This window comes from Lathyrus oleraceus, chromosome 4 (genome assembly GCF_024323335.1).
Source record: "Lathyrus oleraceus cultivar Zhongwan6 chromosome 4, CAAS_Psat_ZW6_1.0, whole genome shotgun sequence".
In the NCBI taxonomy this organism is placed as follows: Eukaryota; Viridiplantae; Streptophyta; class Magnoliopsida; order Fabales; family Fabaceae; genus Lathyrus; species Lathyrus oleraceus.
Window position 1 is genome coordinate 400,477,178 of NC_066582.1, and position 16,848 is coordinate 400,494,025.

The following is a 16,848-nucleotide window of genomic DNA, read 5'->3' on the forward strand; positions in this document are numbered from 1 at the left end:
AAAACTCCGGACTCTCTGGGGATTTGGTGGGATGTACAACTTTCGTCTGCGCTCGCGGAGGAGACAACCTAAAAGATAAATGAAGAGGATACAGGCATGCTGGGAATATGAACAGATGTCTTACCCTTTTGGAGATCATACCATCCTTGGAAGAGCACTAAAGATGTCCCAAATATCCTTTTTGTCATTGTGAATGTTCACTTTGTTAAAAACACAATTTATGAAAATTTTATTTATTTAAAACAATGATATTTATCAATTAAAACATGCAAGATCTTTGTTGAATTGAAACAACTAAGAGTGCAAAGGATTGGATAAAGGCTCAAATTTATTTGATGGAATGGTAGTCTGCAAATGGCAAGACTCTGTGGATCTTTACAAATTTGAAATTGGTGATATATATTGGAAACGGGCTACATTAAACATAATGACCATTTCTCCACCAACTCTGAATCCGATGTATTTGAGGCTTCTGTTGATGATGACTGAGCGAGATTCTGATAGAAGACGGTTGTAGAAGCAAAGTCTTGTCAGGATGCAATTACTTGCCAAATCCCTGATTTTTTGCCTAGATTTCCCCAAGGTGGGGTACTCGATGTAGCGGGATGTACATTTTTTCTTTTATGTCTCTAACTTTTCCCTGGATCGCCCTTTCGGATTTTCAATCCACCGAGACGCTCATTTTTGCCTAAGCCACCCTTTCGGGTTTTCAACTTAGCGAGCTATTCTGTTTTTATTTTAGGCGAAGTATTTCTTGATTGCATCTGAATTCACAGGACGAGTGAAATCCTCCCCATCCATAGTTATAAGTATCAAAGCACCGCCTGAAAAGGCTCTATTAACAACATATGGACCTTCATAGTTTGGGGTCCACTTGCCCCTGGAGTCGGGCGCGAAAGACAAAACTTTCTTGAGCACGAGGTCACCCTCTCGGAACACACGAGGTTTGACCTTCTTATCAAAGGCTTTCTTTATCCTCTGCTGATATAACTGACCATGGCACATGGCGGTCAATCTCTTCTCTTCTATCAGATTCAGTTGGTCATAACGACTTTGGACCCTTTCAGCATCAGTCAACTTGGCTTCCATCAAGACTCGCATTGATGGGATCTCCACCTCTACTGGGAGCACAACCTCCATGCCATAAACAAGAGACAAAGGGGTTGCCCCTGTTGAAGTGCGGACGGATGTACGATATCCATGCAAAGCAAATGGTAACATCTCATGCCAATCCTTGTACGTAACAACCATCTTCTGGACAATCTTCTTGATATTCTTATTAGCAGCTTCAACAGCCCCATTCATCTTGGGTCTATAAGGAGAAGAATTATGATGTGCAATCTTGAACTCTCTACACAACTCTTTCATCATTTTGTTGTTCAAGTTAGATCCATTATCAGTAATGATCTTATCTGGCACACCATATCGGCATATGAGTTGATTCTTGATGAACTTCACAACCACCTGCCTGGTCATGTTTGCATATGACACCGGTTCAACCCACTTGGTGAAGTAATCAATTGCTACGAGAATAAACTTGTGACCGTTGAACTCTATTGCCTCTATCATGCCAATCATGTCAATTTCCCACATAGAGAATGGCCACGGTGATGAAATCACATTCAGAAGTGTCGGGGGAATATGAATCTTGTCCGCACAAATTTAACACTTGTGGCATTTCTTCACATATTTGCAGCAGTCAGACTCCATTCTCAGCCAATAGTAGCATGCTCTCAACATCTTCCTGGCCATGGCATGCCCATTGGTATGAGTACCAAATGAACCCTCATGGAATTCAGTCATTAACAGGTATGCTTCGTGTCTATCCACGCATCTGAGCAAAACCATGTCAAAATTCCTCTTATAAAGCACATCACCATTGAGGTAGAAACTGCCAGATAGTCTCCTCAAAGTCTTCTTATCTTTAACAGATGCTCCAGGCGGGTAAACCTGACTTTGAAGAAAACACTTAATATCATAATACCATTGCTTATCATCCTGCACCTCCTCTACTGCAAATACATGAGCTAGTCTGTCTAAGCTCATCACAATGATATTGGGAACTTCATTCCAGAGTCTCACCACGATCATCGAAGCAAGTGTAGCAAGTGCATCCGCCATCCGATTCTTATCTCGAGGAATATGATGGAAGTCAACCTCAGTAAAGAACATTGAAATCCTCCTCGCATAATCTCTGTATGGGATGAGGCCAGGCTGATTCGTCTCCCATTCACCCTTAATCTGATTAACAACAAGGGCCTAATCACCATAAATGTCAAGATGCTTGATCCTAAGATCAATACACTCTTCCAATCCCATAATACAGGCCGCATACTCATCCATATTATTCGTGCATTTGAAATTTAGCCTTGCTGTAAAAGGAAAATGTGTGCCCTGAGGAGTAATAATCACTACCCCAATACCATTTCCATATTGATTTACAGCGCCATCAAACACCATGCTCCAACGGGAACCAGACTCTGGCCCTTTATCGAGCGTAGGCTCATCGCAATCTTTCATTTTCAATTACAGAATCTCCTTATCTGGGAAGTCATACTGAACTGACTGATAATCCTCAATTGGTTGATGTGCCAAGTGATCAGCCAAGATACTACCTTTAATAGCTTTCTGAGCTCGATACTCAATATCATACTCAGGCAACAGCATCTGCCAACGGGTAATCCTCCCAGTTAAAGTAGGCTTCTCAAAGATATACTTGAGTGGATCCATTTTGGATATCAACCAAGTTGTATGATTCAACATATACTGGCGTAAGCGCTTAGCGGCCCAAGCCAAAGCACAACATGTCTTCTCAAGCATTAGGTATCGAGACTCGCAATCAGTGAACTTTTTACTCAGGTAGTAAATAGCATATTCTTTCTTCCCTGATTCGTCTTGCTGACCAAGGACACAACTCATTGAGTCTTCAAGAACTATTAGATACATAATCAAGGGTCTCCCTTCCACAGGTGGAGACAGAATAGGAGGCTAGGACAGATACTCTTTAATACTGTCAAAAGCCTTTTGGAAATCCTCGGTCCAATCATGACGCTGATCTTTCCGGAGGAGCTTGAATATTGGCGCACATGTGACAGTCATGTGGGATATAAATCTGGAAATATAATTCAAGCAGACAAGAAAACCTCGGACTTTCTTCTCAGTTTTTGGTGCAGGAATCTCTTGTATTGCTTTGACCTTTGCAGGATCAACCTCAATACCTCTCTCACTGATAATAAAGCCCAATAACTTGCCGAAACGGACTCCAAATGTACACTTGTTAGGATTCAGACGAAGCTTATACTTCCTCAAACGTTGAAAAAGCTTTAGCAAGTGTTCAACATGTTCCACTTTCGTTCTCGACTTTGTAATCATATAATCAACATACACCTCGATCTCCTTGTGCATCATATCATGAAACAAAGTAGTCATAGCTCGTTGATACGTGGCTCCGGCGTTCTTCAAACCGAAGGGCATCACTCGATAACAGAATGTTCCCCAAGGTGTGATGAATGTTGTCTTCTCCATATCCTCGGGTGCCATTTTAATTTGATTATATCCGGAAAATCCGTCCATAAATGAGAAGACATTGAATTTAGCTATATTATCTATCAACATATCAATATATGGTAGAGGAAAATCATCTTTCGGACTAGCTTTATTCAAGTCTCTATAGTCCACACACATTCGGACTTTTCCATCTTTCTTAGGCACGGGCACAATATTGGCCACCCATTGAGGATATGTAGAAGTCACCAGAAACCCCGCATCAATTTGCTTCTAAACTTCCTCTTTAATCTTCACTGCCATATCAGGATGAGTTCTTCTGAGCTTTTGCTTTACAGGCACGTACTCAGGCTTCAAAGGCAGGAAATGTTGCACGATATCAGTATCCAGACCAGGCATGTCTTCATATGACTAGGAAAAGACGTCGACATATTCTCGTAGCAACTCAATCAACCCCTTCTTCACAGATTCTTCCAGGAGTGCCCCAATCTTCACTTCTCGCACACAAACCTCAAACCCCAAGTTGACTGTTTCCAGATTCTCAAGATGTGGCTAAATGATCTTCTCTTCATGCTTAAGTAAACGGGTAATCTCATTAGGAATCTCTTCAACATCATCTTCTTCGGTCTCAAATACAGGGAACTCAAAGTTGGGAGATGGTGTTGGATCATTATGTTCAATGGGTTTGATCAGCTTGCATAATGATTTTGGATATAAAAGAGATTTTAGAATCCAAACAAGACAAATCATTATGCATATGAAAAGATTGATTTTATTCTATTTTTAAGGTTTTATGGTGATCACCAATTTCATGCAAGAAAGCAAAAAGTGAAAATAACCTGGAAAAACAAACATTTAACATGAATTTATTGAATAAAATATCATTGTATTTATGAGCCAACAACGTCATCACTCCCTCTTTTGGCATGGGAGAAGGGTTTTTAAACAAAACGAACATTATCTTGCCTTATGAACAACTGTTTGAACATCAACAACGACCCAGTTATTGCAGACTCCTCCAGGAATGACAAAGTTGCCAAAATCCTCCTCTGCATCCTTTTCTACAATGGCAGCAACTTCCTCTTCTAGGACGGTGTGGATGAACCCACCACTCTGAAACAGCCCAATTGGATCATCATAAGTTCAATTGGATCATCATAAGTTCAACATGGTCAAACAAGGTTTGACAAAATTTTCCATCATTTTTTGAAACCAGAAACTAATTTTAAACAATTAAAAATGAAGAAAAATAACATAATTGAACTAAAATCTCAAATCAATTAAGAAATTGATGAGAATATTTTTCATGGATTCATCATCATTCAAAGATGTTAAAAAAATATTTTTGGCATTTTTGAATATTGGAAAGTATTTTAAATGAATTAAAAATAACCAGAAAAGAGAAAATTCACAAAAAATATTAAATGGAAACATAAAAAATATTAAAAATCATTTTTAGAAACTAAAAATTAAAAGGAAAATTTTGCAATTGGTCCCATATTTTTAAGATTAAAAATGAAGAAGTTATGAATTTTTGAAATAAAATGGAATTAAAGAAAATAGAATGAAAAATCAGAAAATGGAAAAATCATGGAGCATTTGATCTTGTCTCATTAAATGATGTGGATCATCATATGGCCAGGAAGCACACGCTCACCATTCACATTAGTCAAACGTGTGGTAGGATGCATTAAATGAAGTCGTAACATTCAAAGGCTGGGATTAAATCTGGAAATAACATCCAATGGTCCAGAACTCATCTACGTGGGGACGGTGGTGTACACCACCATCTTCTCCGGCAAGATTCATAGTTCCGGCCAAAACTTGCAGGTTTTAAAAACTTCACCAAAATGCACGATCTATATATCTTTAGAAAGCTGGGGTGATGTACATCACCCCTGTGACCTTGGTTTCGACTCAAGATCTCTATGGAGAGAGAAATCTGAGATGGAAATTTGCGGTGTTCAATCTGAGTTTGCTCAATTCATAAAATTAAATGCACATATCAATTGCCTCTCACATAAGGACTTTAGAGGTACCAACAAACACAAGAAATGATCAGTATCCAAGGAGTTTCGAATCAAAACAGTTTGAACAACAACCTTTGAAGTGCAACTTTACAAGACTTGATCCACTCCAATTCTTTGATGAAGTGTGTTCCTGAGGTTACAAGGAAGCTAGGCTAAGGAATTAAAGTTCAGAGATCAACCAATGAAGTTGAAATCTGAGCTTGAAAATTTGAGAGAGAAATCAAAATTCCTTTGAGTGACGGTTAGGGATTCAATTTTGCAGCAGCTCAGGCGCCTTGAGGTTGGATTTTGAAGTGGAGTGGAGCTTCTATTTATAGCCAAACATGATGCAAGCAATAAAAAATCCGTGTGTGCATGAGCTTGGGTCCTCCATGCATGGGTCTGTACAAGCGCATGGGAGGCCCAAATGCAATGGCAATTGAGTGCTAAACATCAGCCAAATGAAATTGGACGTGCAGATTTGATTGAATTAGCTTGTGCATGGAGTTTTGATATGTTATGCATAATTGAACCAAAAACTTCTCCTCTTCGAAAATGCCATTTGCCAAATTGAATCATAGGCATGTTGGTAATGTTTAGAAAGGTCTTGACATGAGGAACAAATGTTATATTGAACAAAAATCCATTTGGACTTGGGAAAATATTGAAAACTGATCATGAAGTTCAAGGTGCAAAACATGTAAATGGAATTTTAGCCAAAATGGACCAACTTCAAGCCCTTCTATTTCAGTGATGCCAAACTAGGGTTTCAATCAAAATGACCTATAATGTTTTGTAATGAATGATGACCTTCCAAGATTCAAATCAATTTTTTATGAACATGAAAGTTGTTCATATGGTTCTTAAGAACATTGTTTCTCTTAGGGTCATCTTCATTTGACAAACAAATCAAACGTTAGGTATTAGTGGATTTCAATATAGTTAGATGATTTGACTGATCAACTTCTCAAAGCCAAACTTCAAATCTTGATGAATGAATGATTGATAATACTCACATAAGCTCACATATGCATAAAATAAATAACGAAAGAACTTCCCTTGATTGTATTTGATCATGGGTTGAGGTTGCTTCATGAGCAAGGCACAGTCAATGCACAGTTGAATTAGGGTTTCCTTGGGAAACAATCCTCAAGCCCTTTGGTCTATCTTGATCAAATTGACAAATTGAGACATTTGGGATGCATATATAAGGATTTAGAGCTTTGTGAACCATTGTCATGCTTGCTTTCACCTCCATCTAGCTACATCATTGGGCATAGGGGCCTCCTCGGAGCCTTAGATCACATGCTTGCTTGAGCTTCAAAACAAAACAAGTTAGTGACATATTTTTGTGCTTTTGGTTCGTAAACAAAATAAGAAAAGCAATTATGTACAATTCAAGCATGCTTTGTGGTCTCAAACCAACTCATACAAGTCCCAACCCTAGGGTTAAGGAGCCAAGATGCTATGATCCTTGACGCAAATGCAATATGCAATGATATGATGTCATGAGGGATCTTAGGGTCAAAATTAGGGTCTTACACAATCCAATAGACAAAAACTTCAATAGAAACCCAGAATTCCCTTGGACGTTTAGAATCAAGCAACACACCAATGCACAATTATATTTTCTTGAAGAGCAAAGCATCAAATAAAGATGGCCTCATCCAAGCTTATCCATTCCATGATCTTCTTCAAGAATAGCCCATGTAACAGATGAATTCCACAAGTCACTGGTTCAAAATAACAGCTTCACGATGATCATGTTGTAGATGAATCTTAGAGAAATCTTCAGAGATGTATCCGATGAATTTCAAATTGCAAGCACTTGGTTCTTCACAATTTGGAATTGGCTAAGTCCTTTAGCTTAGGTAGGTTGCCTAGATTCTAAGTCCATTTTTCCAAGATCAAGCAAACAGTCCACTAACAACTTTTTATGGTTTTTGTGATTATTATCTACATTCATGGTCAAAGACCATACAAACAAGCAAAATATATACAAACAAAATATATCACACAATATGGTCCAAATGGACAAAATGAAAATTGCATTAACATAAACAATTAGAACGATATGTATAATGGCAAATGAAATAAACTGCAAAAAGTAAATTACATCAAAGTAAAAGCTTGAAATTAAAAGTCAATAGTTAATATGTTAGAGGTTAGTTTTGTTTTGCTTTGCTTTTTTTTTCAAGACATTCTTTGGAGAACACTCAACCCACTTATCACAAGCATGGATCCTTGAACCAAAACATCTTCCAAAGGAAGGAAAGAATGTCAAGTTTCCACACAATACCATGAAAGAGGGGAGACTTACAATCTCACTAACTAGAATGCTTATACATTTTATGTCAAAAATTTAGCGCTATGTTAAGCAATCGTAATTGGACTTATGTAGAAGTCACAACTATTTGAGGTCGGGCAATAGAATTTTGGTGTTAATGCATGTTAGAGACATAGTATAATGAACTATGCTCATGAAACATAACACACACAAAAAAGAATATGCAAAAGGTGTGGCCTAATCTCATCCATACTCATGTCAGTTTTTCAATTAACTAGCATTAGGACTTTGAGATGTCATAGGCCAAATGGAATGAATGAATTAAGAAGAGGAATGAGATGAAGTAGAAAGGGGATGAATGAGATCACAAATTGGTCAAATGAGGACTTTTATTAAATTAATATCATTCATTCATTTTGGGAGATGGAATGTACATTCCATCAATGCCCTAAATCCAATGATATTGACTTGACAAAGTCAAATCAACCTTGACCAAGGCCCAACAACAATAAGCAAGCTCATACAAAGTCAATACAATGGTCAACAAAATATAAATGGCATTTATTTAATTAAAAATAATATAATAGTGCATTTAATCAAATATGTTTTGTCTAATTCCTAAAATCTCATTAAAACACCAAAGAAATGGCCATGAGATTTATGATAGATCAAACAAGGTCAAAGGACCTTGGAGAAAAAATTTCATAATTTTTGGACATTTAAAAATATTTTTTTTAGCAATTAAAAACAAATGCAAAATCAATTAATTCATGAAAAATATTAATAATGATCCAAAAATTAATTTTAATTCAGAATACGGAAGAGAGAAATATTTGAAAATTTTTGGTGAAAGTCCCATATTTTTGGGATAAATATTGAATTTAATATGAATTATTGAAGAAAATGCAAATAAAACAAAAAATTCAGAAATTCTAAATTACGTGGACCATCAAATCTCCCTCATTAATTGAGGTGGCATATCTTATGATCCAAAGCGCGCGTTCCACATAGACGTGAGTCAACTGCGTGGCAAATGTGGTAATCAATACCAACGCTCAGGATTAAAACGTGAGAGGAGGATCATGTGGTTCCGAGGTTGGCCAAGTCATCGTCGAAGCCAGAGCTCCGGTCATCTTCTCCGGTGAACCTCACCGGACTGGTCAACATGAACCATCACCAAAAAGAGAAACAAGGACATGATCTTAAAGGAAAAATGGCACTGAGCTCGAATCTGGCCTCCATTCATTCTGATTCCAAGTTTATTGAGAGATATGTGGAATTGAAATTTGAGGTACATGAACTGAGTTGCTTCGGTTTGACCTCAAAGCAAATCAATCTTCTTGCCTACATTGGTAGGACTTCAGACAACCAAAGAATCAATAGAATTGAGCAAGAATTTCAGAGAATCAAAGAGTTTAAAATTTCTGAAAATTACCTTCAATGTAGGTCTGAATTCGATGGATCTTGATTTCGCTTGTGCTTGGACTCACTCTACTTGCTTGCAGGAAGAGGATTGAATGGTTTAGAAGCAATGGACTCCTGGAGAATTGAATTCCAAAATAGTGGAGATTCAAGCTCAAGTTTAAAAGAATTTATCAGACTTATCCTTTGAGAATTGAGGGTTTGCAATGGGGGATCAAAGCTAGGACAGTTGTGTGTGAATTTCTGAGCAATTGAAGCTCTATTTATAGCTGAATCATGTGATATTTGCACACTCACTTTCACTTTCCAAATTTGGCAAATGTGATGTAACGTTGCATGGGCGCGCATAGGCCCATGAAATGATGGCTTGAAGTCCATAATTGAAGATCAGATGTATTGAAGTAGGCTTGGATTGCAAGGCACATGTACATTTATGTTTGAAGATTGATCCATGCCAAATGATATCATCCTATTTAAGCCATGCGCAGCCTATGCATTTCTCATCCAAAATGAATGAATTTGAGCTCGTTAGAAAGTAGAGATAAAGAGGAACAACTTTGGTGTTCAACACTTTTGGAGCTTGGAACTTGGAGAAATTTGAGGTGGAAGTTTGGAAATATTTGTCATATCAAAATGTTTCTAAGTGTCAAACCATATGTCTCAATATTCCACCTTGCTTAACTTTTTATATGAGCTTCAAATGAGAAAAGTGTCTTCACCAAAGTTTTATATCTCTCAAATACCTTCAAAAAGGTCATAAATTTCATGTCATTTGGAATTGAAATGATAGAGTTATGCATTTTTGAAGTTTGGAAAAATCACTTGATCAATGGTATAGGACAAAGGTGACCTATAATGTAGCCTCATATCACATGCTCAAAAAAGTTGAATTAGCTCCCACTCCAAACATAAAAGTTTAGTTAGACACAATTAATTTGATTGTGCAACTTGGAAATCTTTCATCTCATAAAAATAAGCAAGTTATGGCTTTGGGAAGTTGACTTCCAAATTAAGGTTTAGACAAAATGACCTATAATGTTTTAACTTAGAAAATGCTTTTCCAAGAAAAACTAGATCTAGGTATCAACATGAAAGTTGTTTAGAATGTCATTTGGAGTAAGTTTTCTCTTGAGATCATTTTCATATTGAAATTCTAGTTAACATACTTTCGATGTCACACGGGTTGTTATGACATCCAATTCTGCGCAGACAAGGATTATGCAGAAAACAGTAAGTGCAGTAAATAACACGAGTAATTGTTTACCCAGTTCGGTCCAACATGACCTACGTCTGGGGGCTACCAAGCCAGGGAGGAAATCCACTATTAGTAGTATTAAATCAGACCTTAAACCAACTGTTTAACCCTATCACTTAATACCTACCCAATGCAATTTCAATCTTACACGAAGATAAGAGTTCCTACTCACTCCCCCTCAATCACCTCAGTGATTAATACCTTTAATCAATATTAAAGACAATTTTGAAGACACACTTCAAACAACTCTTGATTGTGCTTAACAGCTTTAATCAAGATACACAACACTCACGCTTAAAAGATTAGAGTGACACAACACTTACAACTCAATGAACAACCTATACCAATGCAATCATCTATGTGATAATAGCTTGACTTACAAGATATGTCTAATACAAGACTCACAAAAATACAGCAGTGGAGTATGATGGACACACTAAATCTTCACGCCTCAAAAATCCCCAGTTCTGAATGAAGGAATGACTTCCTTTTATATTGCAGTACTTGGGCCTTGTACTTGTATTCTCCTGAATTTAAGGACACGCGAGTTCCCCTAAATTCCATATCTAGGTTACTAACAAATAGGCTATTTGTTAGGTTCATTAAATGTAGCTTGGTTGTTGATTTCCTGGATTTTCTCTCAGCTGTTGAATCCCTGAAGAATAGCCTGAGAAAAAGCTGAAACAGAAAAACTAAACAACCTACAATTTAGCATATGCTGTCAGGAATGAATGTCACAACATTCAGCTTGACATCAAGGTCCATATGCTAAGTCTGTTTTTCCTGAAAACAGACTGTACAAATTTGCTGAACTGTACAGGACCAATCTGTCCATTCTACAGTAACAGCTTACATTAATAAATGTTAAAGCATCCAATTTGACATTTACACATTTAGCCTTAAGTCAGTTTTGTTATCCTCTTGAAGAACAGACTGATAACCATACTGAAGTGTAGCAGAACACCACTCTGTCTATTGTTCAGTATATGCTGTCAATGATGAATGTCATAACATCCAGTTTGACATTCAGACAGTAGGCCTTATGCCAGATCTGGTATTTCCTTGATAGCCAGACTGAAAATAAATACTGAGTTCTAACAGGACACCAACTGTTTTATTCCTCAGTATCTGCTGACAGGGATGAATGTCACCACATCCTATTTGACATTCAATAAATCCTGTATTAGCTAATCCTGCAGTAAACTACTCAAGTGTGTCATGACATCAGTCAAGACATCAGTGTACAGCTAGATATTCTAACCTACAATGCAGTCACACAAACACCTTCACAGCATGTCATGACATCATCAAGACATTAGAATCCAGCTACTGTTTTACCATACAATGCAGCCAATTAAACACCTGCAAACTCCCCCTTTGGCAAATTTTTGGCTAAAACACTTTGATCCCAGAACAGAGTTCATAGCAGCGGAAATCACACATCTAGCAGGAAATAGACCTAGCTAATACACTCAGAGTGGCAGCACACTCACACACATGGAAGTTAAATAAAAACTTCACACACATCAGCACTGAAACAGAAGTGGAACATCTGCTGCAGCACAACCTCTGGATAAGAGGATCTTGAATATCTGTCCTGATTATCTGTTTAGCAAGACAATCTGTTGTCCTGGGGTATCACTTGTTACTCCCCCTTTATGGCAAAAATGTTGTCAAAGCAACACTCTAAACTACAGACCAACATAACTTAAACAGAATTACACATAATTGACAGAATTACAGACTTGGTTTTACTTCACAGTTTCAACCAAGTTAACACCCACTTGATCTTGCTTCACAGCTTTGATCAAGTTGTCACACCCTTTTGCTTTACAGTAGGTACCGCCATATCAGATGCCATGACTTTGTGTCTGACATCCAGAACCACTCTTGCATGAACAGTGTCCTTGAACTCCTGTAGGTGCATAGGCCGCCTCAAGTTAGGATATCTCCTTAACCTCTTGTTGCCACACTTGTTGCAAGTGGCATCGCTATGATTTGTTGACCAATCAGAGCATAGTTCCAATTGTTTAATAGGCAGAGATATTAAAGAATACATCCCAAACATCATTGGTTGCTATAAGTTCTCAGAGAGACATATTCCCAGTTTGCCCCTTAAGTTTTCAAACTGAGTAGCATCTAGAGCCTTTGTAAATATGTCAGCCAGTTGGAGTTCAGTGGCTACATGTTCCAAGGTAAACACCTTGTCTTCCACCAGATCTCTGATGAAGTGATGTCTAATGTCAATATGTTTGGTCCTGCTGTGTTGGATGGGATTCTTGGAAATATTGATGGCACTGAGATTATCACAGAATAATGTCATGACATTTTGAGTGACATTGTACTCAGTGAGCATCTGTTTTATCCAAACCAGTTGGGAACAACTGCTTCCAGCAGCTATGTATTCAGCCTCTGCAGTGGATAGAGATACACAATTCTGCTTCTTGTTGAACCAAGATATGAGATTGTCTCCCAAGAAGAAACATCCTCCTGATGTGCTTTTTCTGTCATCAGCACTCCCAGCCCAGTCAGCATCCCAGTACCCAGATAGGACAGGCTTAGAACCATGTGAGTACAGCATCCCATAGTCACAAGTCCCATTGATGTACTTGAGAATCCTTTTGACTTGATTCAAGTGGCTCACTTTGGGCTCTGCTTGGTATCTAGCACACACTCCAACTGTATAGGAAATGTCAGGTCTACTTGCAGTTAGGTATAGAAGACTGCCTATCATGCTTCTATACAAGCATTGATCAACACTAGGCCCTCCATCATCTTTGGTTAACTTTAGATGAGTAGGAGCAGGAGTTCTCTTGTGCCTAGCATTATCCATACCAAACTTCTTAACTATGTTTTTGGCATACCTGCTTTGGGAGAGAAACATAGAGTCCTCCATTTGATTGACTTGCATTCCAAGAAAATAAGTCAGTTCCCCAACCAGACTCATTTCAAACTCAGATTGCATTTGGTGAACAAAATGTTTTACCATTTGCTCTGACATTCCACCAAAGACTATATCATCCACATAGATTTGAGCAATCATGATTTTGCCGTCTTCATAATTCACAAACAAAGTTTTATCTATCCCACCTATTTTGTATCTATTTGAGGTCAGAAATTCAGTCAACCTTTCATACCACGCTCTAGGTGCTTGCTTCAACCCATACAAGGCTTTCCTCAACTTGTACACATGCTTAGGTTGGTTAGGATCACAGAACCCTTTAGGTTGTTCCACATAGACTTCTTCATTCAAGTAGCCGTTCAAGAATGCACTCTTCACATCCATTTGGAACAGTTTAAACTTCAGAATGCATGTTACACCTAACAACAATCTGATGGACTCAAGCCTAGCAACGGGTGCAAACGTCTCATCAAAATCAACCCCTTCAACTTGAGTATATCCTTGAGCTACTAGTCTTGCTTTATTCCTAGTAATTACTCCTTTCTCATCAGACTTATTTTTGTAGATCCACTTGGTACCATTGATGTTGGTCCCTTCAGGTCTTGGAACTAGCTCCCATACTTCATTCCTTTTAAACTGCTCAAGTTCCTCTTGCATGGCATTGATCCAATATTCGTCAGTCAGGGCTTCTTTTACATTCTTTGGTTCAACCTTGGATACAAAACAGGAATTTGAGCTAATTCCCCTTGACCTGGTAGTCACACCACTATTGGGATCCCCTATGATAAGATCCTTAGGGTGGTCTTTCTGAATTCTGATAGATGGCATTTTGGTGGATGCATCTACTTCACATTCAGGAGGAGGTTCCTGTACTTCTTCAGACTTGACTGGAATGTCTGTTGAAATGTCAAGGAATGTTCCAACATCCTGTATGACATCGATTCCTTCCTCTTTATCATCCACAATAACATTTATGGATTCCATCAGGACATTGGTCCTGTAGTTGAACACTCTGTACGCTCTGCTGTTAGTTGAGTATCCTAGAAATATACCCTCATCACTTTTGGGATCCAGTTTCCTTCTCTGTTCACGATCTGTGAGAATGTAGCATTTACTTCCAAAGATATGAAAGTACTTCACAGTGGGTTTTCTGCCTTTCCATATTTCATACAGAGTGGAGGAGGTTCCTTTTCTCAAGGTGACTCTGTTGTGAACATAGCACGCGGTATTCATAGCTTCAGCCCAAAAGTGCATAGGGAGCTTCTTTGCATGAATCATAGCTCTGGAAGATTCTTGAATAGTTCTATTTTTCCTTTCAACTATCCCATTCTGCTGAGGAGTTATAGGAGAGGAGAACTCATGACTTATTCCTTCAGACGAGCAAAACTCATCAAACTTGGAATTTTTGAACTCCGTACCATGATCACTCCTAATTCGGACAACACAACTGTCCTTTTTCCTTTGAAGTCTGATGTAGAGGTCTTTGAAGACATCAAATGTATCTGACTTCTCTCTGATAAAGCTTATCCACGTGTATCTGGAATGGTCATCAACCACCACGTATGCATATCTCTTTTCACCCAGACTTTCAACCTGCATAGGTCCCATTAAGTCCATGTGCAACAGTTCCAGAACTCTGGAAGTTGTAGGATGTCCCAGCTTCGGATGTGACATCTTGGTTTGCTTGCCCACCTGGCATTCTCCACAGACTCTTCCTTCATCAATAAGCAGTTTTGGAATTCCTCTGACTGCTTCCTTGGATATGATCTTCTTCATTCCCCGTAAGTGGAGATGTCCAAGGCGTCTATGCCACAACTTCACCTCCTGTTCTTCCTTGGCTGAGGAGCAGATTGTGGAGAAGTTTGAGATTTTAGGTTCTCACAGATAACAGTTATCTTTGGATCTGGATCCTCTCATAACTTCCTGATTGTCACCATTTGTCACAATACATAGCTCCTTAGTAAACTGAACATAGAACCCTTGATCACACAGTTGGCTTATGCTGATGAGGTTTGCAGTTAGTCGTCTTACTAACAACATATTATTCAGTTCTGGAACTCCAGAGCAGTCCAGCTTACCCACACCTTTTATTTTTCCTTTAGCACCATCACCAAAGGTCACATAGCTGGTAGTGTGAGGTTGAATATCCACCAATAGATTTTCCATACCCGTCATATGTCTTGAGCAACCACTATCAAAGTACCAGTCTTCTCTGGTAGAAGCCCTTAGAGCTGTGTGAGCTAACCTAGCATACCATTGTCGCTTCTTGGTGGGGACATTGTGCCTATATGTCTTATGCTTAGGTCTGTCATGAGGAGCTTGGTTAGGGTAACCATGAAGCCTGTAGCAGAAGGCTTTTATATGGCCAAGCCTACCACAATGGTGACATCTCCATTGCTGGAATTTCCTCTTTTGATGATTACTCATCCTGGTTCCCTGATGTTGAGACATTGGGGGTGACCTTCGCTTGAATTTCTAAACTTTAGCCTTTGAGCGTTTGAGTTCAGCTGAGGATTTTTTTCACAAAGCCTAAACCAGTCATGGTTCCAGACTTATGTCCCACCTTTAGGATCTCTTCCAAGGTGTCAGTTCCTTTATTCAACATTCTGATGGATGTAGTCATCTGCTCTAGCTTAGATGTCAGCACAGATATCTCACCATTCAGACCCTCTATGACTTTCAGCTGCTTTTTATTATGAGCTTCCAGCTCCTTGATGCGCTTCTTCTGCTTTTCACCTTGTACACAGACTTCTGCACTGGTGACACATAGCTCCTTATATGATGTAGCAAGTTCATCAAGGGTCAGATCATCTGCACTTGAATCATCATCAGAGACACAAACACTAGTTAGTGCAGTGACATGTTTAGCAGATTCTCCTTCAGATTCACTCTCAGAATCTCCCTCAGACCATGTGACAGCTAGCCCCTTCTTTTGCATCTTGAGGTAGGTAGGGCATTCAGCTCGAATGTGTCCATAGCCCTCACATCCATGACACTGGATTCCCTTGCCTTGGTTGAACTTTTCTTCAGAAGTTGATTTTTTTCTTATGTCAGACGGGATGTTCTTGACATTTTGTCTACCTCTTTGATCAATCTTCTTCACGAACTTGTTGAATTGTCTCCCAAGCATGGCTATGGCTTCTGATATGCTTTCATCACCTCCAGTATACCCTGATTCTGACTCCTCTTCAGAATTTGATACCAAAGCTACGCTTTTTCTCTTCTTTTCAACATTCTCGCACATCCCCATTTCAAAGGTTTGGAGAGAACCAATGGGCTCATCCACCTTCATGTTGTAGATATCTTGAGCCTCTTCTATTGCAGTGACCTTCATGGCAAATCTCTTAGGTAATGACCTGAGAATCTTTCTTACAAGTTTCTCTTCAGCCATTTTCTCCCCCAAGCCACCAGAGGTGTTTGCAATCTCAAGGATATTCATGTGGAAGTCATGAATAGTCTCATCCTCTTT